Source organism: Echinops telfairi, unplaced genomic scaffold (genome assembly GCF_000313985.2).
Source record: "Echinops telfairi isolate 266 unplaced genomic scaffold, ASM31398v2 ScPeMD7_7469;HRSCAF=8507_1, whole genome shotgun sequence".
Taxonomy (NCBI): Eukaryota; Metazoa; Chordata; class Mammalia; order Afrosoricida; family Tenrecidae; genus Echinops; species Echinops telfairi.
Genome location: NW_022111373.1, coordinates 91,775,578 through 91,791,175, shown reverse-complemented (window position 1 = coordinate 91,791,175; position 15,598 = coordinate 91,775,578). Strand labels below are relative to the sequence as shown.

General features: G+C 40.5%; 1 non-coding gene across 1 annotated transcript; it reads left to right on the top strand.

The window, feature by feature from the left end:
• Nucleotides 1-14,312: 14,312 nt before the first annotated feature.
• Nucleotides 14,313-14,418, top strand: LOC115873844. The gene has a single exon (XR_004048626.1). It is a non-coding gene; the product is annotated as a U6 spliceosomal RNA (small nuclear RNA).
• Nucleotides 14,419-15,598: the final 1,180 nt, after the last annotated feature.

Genomic DNA, 15,598 nt, shown 5'->3' with positions numbered 1-15,598 from the left:
CCCAATTTGTCAATTTGTTCCTCATCTGTGTTTGTGTCCTTCCCTATTTCTGATAGCCTATGTATTCCCTGTGCCAAAGTTCTCAAGTTGGTCCCAATTCCCTCATTGATGGCCCTAATAGTTTGGGGGTTAACTTCAAGGTCTGTGATCCATCTTGAGTTTATTCTTGTGCATGGAGTGAGATAGGGTCTTGCTTCATTTTTCTGCAGGTAAATATCCATTTTTTCCAACACCACTTATTAAAGAGGGCATCTGCTTCTCATTGGGTATTTTTTTGGCCCCTTCATTACCTTTTCATCATAGCATTTACCACCTTCTAATGGACTATAAAAGTGCCCTCCCAGTGTTGTTGATTTCATGCCTTCCTATGCTCCCCACCTCTCCTCTCGCCTTAGAATGAAAGCTCCATGAGAAAGGAGCTGTGACTGTTTAATCTACAGCCCAGAGGAATAGCTGGCTATGAATGAATGATAATCTGTCTAAATGCTATTGCTATATATGACCAGAGTGCCAAAGAGGCACGAAGGAATCCCCCTAATTCCAACGGGGGTCTGGCAGAGAAATTTTTTGTAGAGAAATTTGCCTTCTTCCAGTACTAAGAGCTGATAGAATGGTTGAGAACATGAACTGATGTTCACGTCTTAGTACTCATCTTAACTTCAAATGACCATCAGTGTCATTTGAGACCACTGATTGCTGTCATCTTGAAATGCTATTTCCACTTGCTTGCTGAAAGTGAGGCATACCTGCTGATGAAGGTCAAGGATTACATTCTTCAGTTTGGATTACAACTCAATCTAAAGAAGACCCAAATCCTCATAACTGGACAAAGAGGTAGCATCATGATAAATGGAGAAAAGATAGAAGTTGTCAAGGATTTTGTCTTGCTTGGATCCACAATCAATGCTCATGTAAGTAGCAGTTCAGAGATAAAAAAGATGTATTGGGTCAATCTGCTACAAAAGACCTCTTTAGAGTGTTGAAAAGCAGTGAGGTGACTTTGAAGACTAAGGTGCACCTGACCTAAGCCATGGCATTTTCAGTTGTCTCATATGCATGTGAGAGTTGGACATTGAGTAAGGAAGACCGAAGAATCATTGCATTGATTTGTGGTACTAGCAAAAAATATTGAAAGTGCTATGGACTACCAAAAGGCCAAACAAATCTGTCTTGGAAGATGTATGGCCAGAATGATCCTTAAAGGTAAGGATGGTGAGACGTAATCCCACATACTTTGGACCTGTTGTCAGGAGAGACCAATCCCTGAAGAAGAACATTGATACCAGAATGAGGCTATAAAAATCTGAGTCAGATCATGTGTCTCCTTTGCTCAAAACCTTTCAGTGACTTCTCATCAGTGAGTAAAAGCCAAAGTCCCTTAAGAGCCCTACAAAGTCTTCTTAACCTCACAGCCTCCTCCACCATTTTCTCCCTAATTACCTCCACTTGGCTTTCTTGCTGAGCCTGATACACTCCAGATGGGTTCCAGTCCCAGGGGCCTTTTCCCACTGTCTGCCAGTACTGTATGTCCTTACGCAAAGTCTTTTTAGAAGGTTTCCCTGACCTGTCTTTTCTAGAATCTTAAGGTTGTCCCTTTCCCCCACTTCACATTCCCTTTCCTTGACATTTTCTCTTTGCACTTATCAACAATATACCCATTCGTTGTAACTTATTTATCTTTGTCCTCCACCACAAGGTAGGACCATATAATCTCTTTAAGTAGAAACTGCAGCATTCATTCAATATCTGCACTCCAATAGTTCTCAAAGTAAATGTGTGAGCAGAAGCAAATATTTGGTTGATCTAGTTGACTGGGGTATAGTTGGTGCTCGACGTTTCCATCAATGAAGCCATCACTGAATTAATTTCAGTTGGTGGGTAAGGATCCTTCTGACCACAATTAAAAGAGTAAAATGCTATTGGGGGATCAAATGCATAATATTCATACCAAATTGTCAAGTGTGTAATTATTGGTCGAGCCTATGAATATTTAGTATTTAAAGTCTTAGCAATATTTTGTAGAATCTGGCACATTAGAGACTTTGATAGAGTAGGTGTATGACTCCATTTTTAATAGTGTGATTGAATTCAGACTCCTAATTTGGCAATGAAAGAGGAAATCATCTTATTTGTAATCTATCAAAAGCTTGACATGAGAACTCAGTTATTGGATGAGCATTATCTTTCTATTAATGTAAACTAAGAGAATTTGTCACATATTAGGTTCTCAGTAGAGCACCAGATTTTGTCTCACCATTGTGAAGTTTACCTCATTTACAATGGGTACTTATAGAGTTTGTGTCAGAAGTTCCTTCTGCGCCAACTAACAGAAAACTGACTCTGGAGGCTTACATTAATCAGCATTTATTTTCCGCACACATTAGGATAATAACTAGGAGTTGCTAGTATGATGTTTTGGTGACAAAACAGTGCCCACATCTACAATCTTTGCCATTCTCTTATCCTTGTGCTTATGTCAATATGGACACAAGTAACAAGTCAGGTGTCATATCAGCAATCTTTATTATAGGTGTTGTCTTCCTCCTTTTTGCAGCCACTGTCTTCCTTTCTTGTCTTTCCTTTCCTGTTAGGTGGAATGTAAATAGAATATAGCTAGTCATCCTGAATCACAAGAGAGAAGACGATGTAAAGGGTACTGGAACATGTGCTAGAAAGAGCCTAGATACCCAGGCTCTTGGCATCTTGGAACCAGCCCAGGATTACTGGACTGGACTTGTACTGGAAGAAATGAACTTAAACCTTGTTTAATTGTGTTACTTTGGGCTTTCAGGTCAACTTTAATCCTAACTCATAAATGCTGCTGCCATTGGGCAGGGGTTCTCTGGTTTATCACCTCATGACTTGAACATTGTCAAGAGTTGCCATTTGTCATCACATCACACTATCATTTTCCTCTCCATCAAAAATGGGGAAAGACTGACATAACCACGTGTTTGTAGAGAACTAGAAGAGCATATGCCACTGTGAAACTAGAGACAGCTACATCACTAATACTGCACACTGCAATGGTTGTGACTGAAGTTATGCTGAGCCCATCAAAGGTGCAAATATTGGTCTCTGCCCATGTGAAGCCAGGAGGAGTGAAGGAAATCAAAAGATGCGTGGAAACAAATAGTCCAAAGGATCAATGGATGTGAACCTCACCCTCTGCAACCCTCACACCATACCTACATGGTACCTGGCTATCACTACTGACAGCTTTGAAGAGGATCATGACAGAGGGTCCTGGATAGAGTGGGAGAAAAATGTGGAGCAAAACTCAAAATCACAAAAAAGACAAGGATCACTGGGTTGGTAAGAGATTACTGCAACTGAAATTGTGGCCCTCAGTCACCCTTCAAACCTGGAATTGAACTCACTCCTATGGCTCAGCTTTCAGCCAAGCAATCGAGACAGGCCTATAAGGTGAACAATAACATTGAAATAAGTACATCCTAGAAAAACTGGGCCACGTGGGGTCAAAACAGCAAGCAGCTTTTGCCTAGGGATAAAGCTCAGAAGGCAGGAAGGGATAGGAAAGAAGGGTGAATGGAAATGGGAAATCAGGAGCTGGGAGGAGTGGTGTTACATTGTGGAGATTGCAATCGATGTCATGAAACAAATATGTACCAATTGTTGAATGGAAAACAAATTTATTTTGTAAATGGTCATTAAGATAACAGTAAAAAAAATGTAAGCTATTATGAATCAAACTACAGAAAGAATAGCTTGAAGTATGACCAGACTAGTAATGGCATGTAATGACAAACAATAAAAAACTTAATGAAATGAATATAAAAACTAGAATTTCTTTTTTTCCCTGAGTGAATTTTTATTTTTAAAATTTTATTATTATTATTTTAATCATTTTATTGGGAGCTCATACAACTCTCATCACAATCCATATGTACATCAATTATATAAAGCACATTTGTACATTCATTGCCCTCATCATTCTCAAAACATTTGCTCTCCACGTAAGCCTCTGGCATCAGCTCCTCATTTTCCCTCCTCCCTCCCCTCTCCTGCTTCCCTCATGAACCGACATCTCCCTTCACCCACTTTTCTGTTGTCCGTCCCCCAGGGAGGAGGTTATATGTAGATCCTTGTAATCGGTTCCTCCTCTCTACCCCGCCCTCCCTCCACCCTCCTGATATTGCCACTCTCACCACTGGTCCTGATGGGATCAACCATCCTGGATTCCCTGTGTTTCCAGTTCCTATCTGTACCAGTGTAGATCCTCTGGTCTAGCCAGATTTGTCAGGTAGAATTGGGATCATGATAGTGAGTGGGGAGGAAGCATTTAGGAACTAGAGGAAAGTTGTATATTTCATCATTGTTACACTGCACCCTGACTGGCTGATCTCCCCATGACCCTTCCATAAGGGGATGTCCAGTTTCCTACAGATGGGCTTTGGGTCCCCACTCCGCTCTCCCCCTTATTTACAATTTGATTTTTTGTTCTTTGATTCCTGGTACCTCATCCCTTTGTCACCTCGTACTCACACAGGCTGGTGTGCTGCTTCTTCCATGTGGGCTTTGTTGCTTCTGAGCTAGATGGCCACTTGTTTACCTTCAAGTCTTTAAGACTCCAGATGCTATACTTTTGATAGCCGGGCTCCATCAGCTTTCTTCAACACATTTGCTTATGCACCCGCTTTGTCTTCAGTAATCGTGTTGGGAAGGTGAGCATCATGAAATGCTAGTTTAATAGAACAAAGTATTCTTGCATTGAGGGAGTACTTGAGTGGAGTCCCAATGTCCATCTGCTACCTTAATACTGAACATATACATATATGCACACAAATCTATTTCCCCATCCTCATATATATAAAAACTAGAATTTCACAGATTAAAAAAAATTCAAGTACAGTTAGTGAAAATGTCATGAACTGTATTAAGGAAAAAAATTTTCTTGGTATGAAAACCTTTTTATTTTTTTTCCTTTTTAACCTACAGTGGGAACACATAAATCCTGATGGCAGCCGATTATGTCCTGAAGAGCAACTAGTATTTGAAAATACAAATTTGTGTAAGGATGATATTGGTTAGAAGGAGCATTGGTGGCACAGTGGTTATAGCTTGGCTGCTACCTCAGGGTTGGGAATTGAATCCACCCAGCTACTCTGTGGGAGAAAGACTAGGCAGTCTGCTTTGAAAAAGATTACAGCTCTACTGTCCCTCGGGGTCATTATGGGTCGGAATCAACTTGTTGGTAATGGGTTTCACTTTCATGTGGCTCAGCACGTTGAAATGAGGGTTGTTAGGTGCTGTTGAGCTGACTGCAACTCATAGCAACAGGATGTACAACCAAATGAAATACTGTCTGTTCTTGTGCCGTTCACACAATTCTGACTGAACCCGCGTTACAGCCGCCATGCCAATCCATCTTGTGGAGGGACTTCCACTTTTTCTCTGAGCCTTTACTTTATCGATGGCACAATATTTTGTCCATAGAATTTTTAAATAATGCAACGTGAGGCTTAACTTTCTTTTTCCATTCTTTCAACTTGCTTTATGCTGAGTATATCCTTCCTTTTTGGTTTTCTAACTCCAAGTCTTTGCACATTTCATTTGAAATACCAGTGACATAGCTTCCAGCATCAGAGCAACATGCAAGCCACCACAGCATGATAAACTGATGACCCATGTATATAGACATTGTTGTCTATATGTTGTTAAATAAAGTTATTTATAATAAAGCAGCCATTGGTCTTGCAAAATTCCATCATGCAATCTCCAGCTTTGTTTTTATCACCAAGGCCATATTTTCCAACTACTTCCTTTGTGTTTCCAAGTTTTGCATTCCAATCACCAGTAATTATCAGTACATCTTATGTTTGATCAATTTCAGGCTGAAGAAATTGTTAGAATTCTTCAATTTCCTCATCACTAGCTTTAGTGGTTGGTGTTTATATTTGAAGAATTACTGTACAACTGGTCTTTCTTATTGGCAAATACATATGATCACATATGGCATTGTCCTGCAAGGGAGATCTTAGAATGACCTTTTTGATGATGCATATGGCATCATTCTTCTTGAGTTTGTTATTCCTAGCATAGTAACTCATGATGGTCTGATTCAGAATGGCCAATATCAGTCCATCTAAGAGCACTATGCTTAGGTTATCAACACTTCTGTGTTCCATTTCATCTTTTGTAGATTCATACTTTGGACATTCTATGTTCCAATTATTACTATATATTTGAAGCTGTTTCTTCTTATTTTGGGTTGTGTCCCGTCAGCAAATTTAAGTCCTGAAGGCTTTGTTCCCTCCATGTCATTAAGGTCAACTCTACTTTGAGGCGGAAACTCTTATATTTGACATTTGACTAATTATATTTTGAGGGCCTTCCAACCTGAAGGGGTAATCCGACTGGCACTGTACCAGACAATATTCTGCTGATATTCATAAGACACAGCTTTCAGCCCCCATGGAGATTGGCAGCCCCAGAAACGCACAGGACCAAGTCTACTGTGCCCTGCAGGATGCCTATGAGTCACAACTGACTCGATGGCAGTGAGTTTGGTGTTTGAGTACATTCATAAAGTTTTCAGAGGCAAATCCCTCAGCAGTGGACTTCTGGGAACTTCTTCCCAGACTGTTCTTATGGTCAGCAGCTCATGCTATCAGTTATAACCACCATGCCACCAGACAGTTCTAATCTCGGAAACTCCACTGAAATCTGTTCAGTAGGGACATCCTGGTGGTATTTGAAATACTGGTGGCTCAGCTTCCAGCATCATAAGACATGCAACTACCAAAGTGTGACAAGCTGTCAAATGGGTGGAGTAAGTTAGGGTAAAGGTATTTGAAGCACAAAGTTGCATGAAAAGGTTAAATAATGTATAGTTTCTTTTGATAGTCAATGAAAATTCAAATGTAAAAGATATAAATGCCACTAAATTAGCTGTATTCATTTATGTACTATTTATAATAACTGGCGGTTTTGAAGTGTTTCAATTACTTTTTACCATGAGCACATCGGGAACTTAGTTGGGTCTGTAGAGTGAAGTAGGTGCTGATGGCTGTAGGAGGTGTTCCAGCAAGACAGCGCCAACCCTGCTTTACAAACTCTAATCCACGGTGGCAGTCTGAGTAAGCCACAGGACATGTCTGTTTCAGAATTCATCAGGCATCAGTTAGGTAAAAAGAGGAACGTGTCACAAATACAGTAATTAATACAACACAATGGATGTGTTACTGTGGAGGGAACCACAGAAGCATGCCAAAGCTTTCTGACTTGATGAGTTGAATGTACAGTGTGTGTGGTGCAGAACTAAAGGGATTTAGGGAGGTTCTTTGTTGGGTGAGAAAAGAGAACCCTCTGTCATTTTATGAGAACAAAGACTATACCACTAATGTAATATGCGAGCTCTCAAGTAATATCTAACAATATAATAATGTACACAGTAAAGTATAAAATTAACTAAATTAGCATTTTTATTTGTAAATTGTGAGTGGAGTTGTTTCACAGTTAAGTGCTTGGTAACAGTGTTCTTCTTTAATTAATCCAATAAATACCCTTTTGATTAAACACCTATTATTTTCTCAGCAGTGTTCTCTCTATGTGAATGTAATGATGATTATGAGGGTGGTGCAGGACTTGGCAATGTTCCTTCTGTTACAAGCTCAGTCCCTGGGGTGCTGAGTCACAGCCAACTGGACACCCCAACAACAGTTCTAAGGACCAGGAATATGGCAATAAACAAAGCTGACCAAACTCCTGCACTCAGGGAACATATGTTTTAGAGGGGAGAAGAAATAAAATAAATAAGCAAACAATATCCCAAAGGCTGGACAATTTTTGTGAACTTTTTTTAGGAACTCAGAGCCCAATGGTGAGATTTTTGTTGTTTGTTGTTGAGATTTTTAATATAAGACTGATTCACTGAGCCATTTGTGTATGTCAACATGCATCAAAGGAGCTCCGGTGGGGCAACTGGGCTGTTAACGGCAAGGTCAGTGCCCCGAAGCCACCGCACAGTCATTCTATGGGAGACAGCTGTTGTGGTAGGTTTTCAGAAACCCTATGGGGCAATTCCATTCTGTCTTACAGGGTCACTATAAATCAGAATCAACTCTAAGGTAGGCAGTGGGTGGGTTCTATAAATAAGCTACTTCAAGGAGGGTTAAGTAATTTACTAAATCAAATAGCTAATAATTGATGGAGCCATAATAATATGGTTGGAAATCTTACTTGAAATTTTTAAACCAAGAAAATGGAAATAAATAGAATGTTAAGACAATATGAAGAATGCTGCCAGTGTCACTGAACAATTTATGGACAAACTGTTGAATAGGAACTTGTTTTCTGCCTAAACCATCATCAAAAATACTATTTAAACAAACCAAACAAAAAGCTGTAAAACAGCATGCTCATTCCATTAGAATCAGAGTGAGCATTCAGCCCAAGACAGTTCATGGAAGGCTTACAAAAGCACTCCACAGGTATTGTCAATGAACTTCAACTAATTTTGAATATGAAGCCCTATTTATGTATTTCTCATAGAGAACACCAGTTTGAAGTTCTTTCGAAATATTACAATGTATGATTGTAGCGTAGGAACAGCTTTAACAAACTTTTCTATTCCAGTTTTCTAACCCCATCCTTTTATTTGAAGTAAAGAAAATATTATGATGGGATAAATAGTATCCATATTCACATGTCTACTTAGTAAAAGTAAGATTTTCCAAATTTCAAAAGCACAATTTCTTTCCTTGTGATTATTTTTTGGTAATATCACCATTCTTTAATGTCTGTGGAGATTATCATCAACTTATTAGTCTTTTCCAAAAGACTTCAGATCAAATTTTGAATTATGTATACATATAAACATTAGAACAGCTCAATAGAATCAGTTAATGCACTCACTCGTAAGTCCTTCTTAGGAATGTTATTCCTTTATTCTAGCACAACTTTGAACAGTATAGATATAGAAAATAAATAGACTCTCACAACAGTGGAAGAGGCCTTCAGAGAGAGGAAGAGAAGCTGGGAGTTCAAGCTGAAGTAGCTGGGAAGCAGCAGCTTAGTCCAGCTGTTAACAGCCCCCGGTTTCTCTACCCTCTAGTGCTGCTTCTAAGCCTGGCTAAAGATGAACAGAAGAATCACTTGAGCCTTTCATGTCTTGTCAATCATATATTGCCTTCTGAGCAACACCAGGAAACCAAGGCCACCTGCCTACAAACTGCCAAAGCCAATGCAATAGCCATGAGTGGATTTTCAAGGCAAAAAACTAACCAAACAAACAAATGGAGGAGGTTGAAGAATGCGGTCTTATGCACTACTTTACTTGTGTTTTTTTTGTGACACAGTAACCAGGTTAGGCTCGAACACTTATTTCTTTCCAAGCTTTGGGAAAGCATACAGTAGTAGAGCTGTAGCCATTCATGAGCACAAAAGTTTACCCGCGTCCTCATGAACACAATGCCGGAGGGGCTGGTCAAGAGGGCGTTTACAGATTCTTAGACAGAGACAATCAAGGGTCACAACAGGGTTATTTGTCTCATTCTTCCTTTTAGTTTTTGATAGTTCTCAACATTGTCCAATTAAAACAAACAAACCCACAGAAACCAAACAACTAAATGGAAGCAAAATAATTAAATCATCCATGTATAAGAATGTTGCTGGTATAACTTGTACAACAGACAAGTTCACATTACAACGAATGATTTGTAATAAATTCTAGGCAGAGACGGTAGAAGTTATTCTCGGTGGCACAGAAGGACTTCACATGTTCTTTGCAAAGAAGAAGGACCATGATTGAACTTTAATCCACCCACTGAATTGAATACTTCTCCAGAGGTAGAACAGAAGACTCCACCCAAACTGGGGCACTGGATAAGCATCAGAGGCATAGAGTCTCCAGCAAACAATGAATCAAAGTAATACTTTCTTTTACTCTTTGAAACACAAAATCTCAAATGTGTCGGGCTCTTTACCAGTTCAATTTCTGCCATGGTTATACCTATGTTTCCACATTGTTGTTTTACTTTTTAAAAGTAGACATTAATTTATGTGTCATGAAAAGCAGTATTCAATAAGGGGTAATCGCCATATTGCTGCTAAGGAAAAGAAATATATGTAGAGAAGCGTAAGAGTTACAGACAACAAGGGCATATATGGTTACATACATCACCCTGCCTTATTACTTTTAACAAGGGAACACATAAGCAATCATTCATGGGTGGTCAAAATAGACCATATGCACCACCATATACAGGTTTGACAGATGATACTTCTACATACATATCTGTAGGTACTGTAAATATATCCATGAATGCAGCACAGCAAGGGAATGAGGCTCTAAGCTTGGGGGCTCCAAGCACAGCTACAGGGAAATCAAGATCAATTGGTACAACACAGTCCACAAAGATATGATTCTACATCTTAACTTGGTTAGTGACTGGAGACTTAAACATGAGTAGCTATCTAAATGAAATATTGGCCTCTCCCTGTCCAGAACACAGAAGAGTGAAGAAAAGCAAAGATGCTTGAAACAATCAGTCCAAAAGCCTGATGGAGCACCTGAACCTCAGCTTCTGTAGCCCCCAGGTAAAGAACTAGATGGTGTCTTTGACTGATTTACAAGGGGTCACATATAGGGCCCTGTTTAGAGTGGGAGAAAAATGCAGACCGAAACGCAAAATCATGAAAAAGTCCAGGCTCACTGGTCTGAGAGACCAAAAGAAACTCTGACACTGTAGCCCTCTGTCATCCCATAAATCTGGAACTGGATTCACCCCTGTGGCTCAACTTCAGCCAAGCAATAGACAGGTCTACAAGGTGAACCTACATGGTGAGCACCAGGGAGGTATGTACTCCTTAGAACAATCAACCATCGGAGAACGGAAGGGCAGCACTTTCCCAGGTATAAAGCTCAGAAGGGATAGGACAGAGGGACAAAGAGCAATGATAACACCGGAAGTGGGAAGCAATACTGTTACATTATGGATATTCCACTGAATGTCACGAAACAAAATGTATAAATTATTGCATAGAATAACAATTTGCTCTGTAAACCTTCCCCCAAATCACAAGTTTAAATTAAAAAAAAGGAAATAACAAACACGGGGGGTGGGGGTGGGTGGGAATCAAGCTTTAAAAATTCAATACTATCAATGTTTTTAACTATAAAAATGACAATTTACAGAAATGTCTTATTTAAGAACTAGGCAGTTTAATTTTATTACAACTGGGATCAATTTGAGGGGAAGATAAACTATTGGCATATTGACATTGATCTTTATTTGAAGTATAACAGATACTAACACCTTACTTGACAACAAGAGACATCCTATGGGAGGAAAATATTTAAAAGGAATATAAGAAGTTATAAGGGAACACTGCTTTTGTAATAGGCTCTTGCATGTATGCTTGCGTAAGGCTGGACAGAAATAATCTGAATGGAATAATCAAACATTTTCAAGTGGAAGCTCCTTTAAAACCAATAACCAAAAATCCAAACTCTCTGCCATCAAATACATTCGTGCTCACAGTGACATAGGTTTCTGAGACTGTAGTCGTTCACAGGACTAGAACACATCTCCTTTCTCTCAAGGAGTGGCTGGTGGATTGGAATTGCAGACCTTGCAGTTAGCAGCACCACCAGGGGTCCTAGAATCATCTACAGAGCTCCAATATTCCTGAGAAAATGGTGCAAATGGTTAAATGCTCAACTACTAATTAGCTGAAAGGTTAGTGATTTGAAGCCACTATGAACCCAGAGGTGCCTTGGAAGCCAGGACTGTGATCTGTTTCTGAATAGTCACAACCTTAGCAACCCTACAGAGCCGTTCTGCACATATATGCATATATGTGTTGGAATCAACCATGATTCAGAATCAACTCAATGGAAAATTAAAAAGGATACTAATCTAAATGTTATGGTGAAGGAGTAAATTATTAAGCACTAGTCTACTAGCCAAAAGTTTGGTAGTTTAAACCAGTGGTGCCCACTGCCTCCTTAAGAGAAATAGTTCTGGTGATTTGCTTCAGAAAGGCCAGTACTGCAAACCCTTTGGCGCATTTCTAGCCTGCACGTATGTGGAAACCCTGTGTCAGAATTGCCTTGATGGTGGCTAACAAGAGAATGACCTGGGCTTGAAGAACCCCACTATGTCAGACAGGGTTCTCTAGAGAAACAAAACCAGGACACTAATGATTTTATCGATATTTATATAGATAACACAAGAAATAAACAGTTAACTAATCTATAAAGCAGTACAAATAGTTCAGTGCAACTCACTTCCGTGAGACAGCTAGCACACTGGCAGTCCTTCAAGCCTTGAGGGCTGCAGGGTAGTCCTCCGTGGAGCAATTCAGGCTATCCGGCCCCAGGCAGCAAACAGCAAGCAGGTCACCAACAGTCAGCCAGATGACAAGGTCCGACAGTCCCCAGCTCAAGAGATGTATACTCCAATAACATGGCAGAGCAGGTCTTGTAGACCCTCAAACTACAGCGACACAGTCCACGGTATAGGTGTCCCACAGGTATTGTAGTTTGCAAACGGAGGCACAGAACAAGGTAAGGCAGCTGCACACTGCTTTGATCATTAAAGAGCAAGAGACAAGAAAGGCGAAGCTTGCCAAGCAATTTATCTCTCTGCCCTTCAATTAATCACACACGTGTTCATTGGCCATGTTGGCACAATAAACTTACCTATCACATGCACTATAAAAGTAAATGCATTGGTCTTCTGGGAGAAGATGGTGTCCTAGAGAGAGACACTATGGAATCCCTCTACAATACAAATGGGAGAAGCCAATAGAGTGGAAAGCTGGAGTCCTGAATATCTACGAAGGGAGAGGAAAGCAGAGTGAGCTGAACTTGGACTCACAGAGAACAAGCAACTAATGAGCAACTGACAAATCCCTGGGACCCTGAGTGCAGATGGAGGGAGGGATGAATTGGGAGGGTCTGCCACACTGCACCACATCTTGCTACGAGGCAGTTAGCTGGTGGAGAGTGGGCCGTCTCTGGTTCCTCAGGGCTCCACAGTGCAGGGAGGAATCACAGGCCCATTCATTCCCCAACAGATTTGGATTTGAGCTGCCAGAGTGGGTGTGGAGCTTCTTTTTATTCCTCTCCTACTAAACCGGTGGAACCGGAATGAGGAGAGGGACATACATCTTCCCAATCTGTGTGTGGCCATCACTGTAGCCTGGGGCTGCCAGACTAGGCTTTTGTTGTTTAGCTAAAGGGGTGGGCAAGCATCTCTGCTGCTCTCCATGGCAGAGGCTATCTATCAGAGGCAAGTGCAGATTTTTAAAAACCAAAGAAGCAGAGTTGGAGGCACAGGGCTGTGTGTGTTTGTTTTTCAATAAGAACGGCAGTGCACCACTAGATGGGTGGACCCGTGCATGCATGCGCTCTGGGGCTGTAGGGGCTGCTGCAGAGCCCCACTCAGCCTTTGGAAGTTGGCAGTCCTCTGGGGCTACCAGGGCTGCACCTACGGAGCATGGGCCACAACCAAGTCAAGTGCCACCTGAGCACTTGAAAACATCAAAGTATCTCAGGGACAGCAGTTCAGACAAAGACGTAGGTCACAAGTGCACAAAACAGTGATTGTACAGAGCCGAAAGACCTGAGGAACAGTAGACATTGGCGCTACCAAAAAATAATTCAGAAGAATGGTTTTTGTTTTTAATCTTATATATATATTATTGGTAACTTGTACCTTATTGGTTGTTTTGAGGAAGAATACAAAGAAATTATAAACAATTTGTACATATTTTTTGTTGTTATTTGGGGTCACACTGGCTATATTTCTGATGTTTGGAGTTAGAAGGGAATAGGAAGGAGGGCAGTCTGACCACTTTGCTGCCGTCAGCTGAGGATACCTTGGAAACTGACTTAGTTCCGGATCCATGGTCAAGGGAAGACAAAAGCTCTGATCTCTAGCCTGCTCCAGAACTCAGGGCTGCCCTGGATCTCCAGGCTGCTCCAGATCTGTGGCCTACTCATGGATCTCTGGCTTGCTCCAGGTATTTGGCCTGCTCATGGATTTCCAGCCTGCTCATGGACCCCAGCCTACTCGTGGAACCCCAGTCTGCTCCAGATCTGCAGCCTGCTCATGGGTCTCTGACCTGCTCTGGATCTCCGGCTAGCAGTCACATTCTTATCAGGTTGACAGTAACAGGGTTAGGGGAACATCACAGTTGCAGGTAATAATTCAGGGTCTTCCTTGCTAATTTGGCTGGGAGAGTTTGGAGACATCTCTGTAGAGTCAAAGTCTTGTTTGGAGAGTCAGAAGAGGGAAGAAAAGGGGAATGGTTCTTAAGGGCATTCAGCTGATGGGAAACAAGGGCTCATTGTGGCGGCACATATACTAAAACTGGAATGCTGCAGAGACAATTCGTATGGCCCTGTGCAAGAATAACATGCAAAATAGTAAAGCATTTCATTTTCTTGTAAATCTCAATCCAGGCTTATATGAATATAATTCGGTTTACATGACTGTGGTAGTTACACAATTTCATGTCAACTTGATAAAAGAATGAAGGGGTGGAGTCTAGCCTGTCAATCAGGTCACAGCCTCTCTTCCTCTCTGGAGGTGGGACACAATCTCTCTCTCTCTGCTTCATCTTCCTATTGACAAGCCACATGGAGCCAAGCTGATGGCACACAGAACCCTGGGGATATGTCCACTGCCATTGGATCCACAGAACTTTCCACCCAGTGACCTGTGATCTTCCTGTATTTGGCATCATTGCATGTGTTGCGTGAATCTGAAGAGGAATTCATGGGCTAATATTAGACTTATGGGCTAATATTGAACTTAAGGGCTCAATCTAGATGAGGCTGGGATGTTTTATTTATGCATAATTATTTCTTGATATAAAGTTCTCTCTTACACATACATGAGTGTCAATGAATTTGTTTCCCGTCTAACACAATGAGTATCCCGCTTGCCCATGAAATCACGACCCTGACAAACAAACCCTTTTGGATACACACACACACACACACACACACAAATAATAATAAGGAAAAAAGGTTGAGATAGCTATGGAAAGAGAAAAAACTATAGAAGACTTCAAGAAAACAGTATAAGAGTAATCTGACAAAATAAATAAAATAACAAAAGTAATACCAAAACATACTACTAAGATATAAGAAATAGATAATATATTGAAAAAGCAAAGGATTAGAAGAAATGGAACACAGAATTAGTGAGAATGATGACAATTCTCTCAATATCAAACTATGAGAAGAATGATACATAAAGACTTTTAAGAAGTCTGGAGAGCATACTATGTGGGAAAATATCAAGAGGAATAATAAATCTATGGTAGGAATTCCAGAACAGTACAAAACAAAAATAGACAAATTCTAACAACTGCAGAAATAGAATTTCTCCAGTATGATGAAAAAAGAGAAAATAACCACCCAAGCTGAAAGAACACCAAACAGCGTAGAGTGTTCCCTAAACCACCAAGCCTATCATAATCAAACTTTCAAAAATCAAAGATAAGGAAATAATTAGGACAGCAACTTGGGAAAAACCAAAGTTACCTACAAAGGGGAATCAGACTAAGCTAATGTTGTTTTTTTAAAAAAATCATTTTATTAGGGGCACATACAACTCAT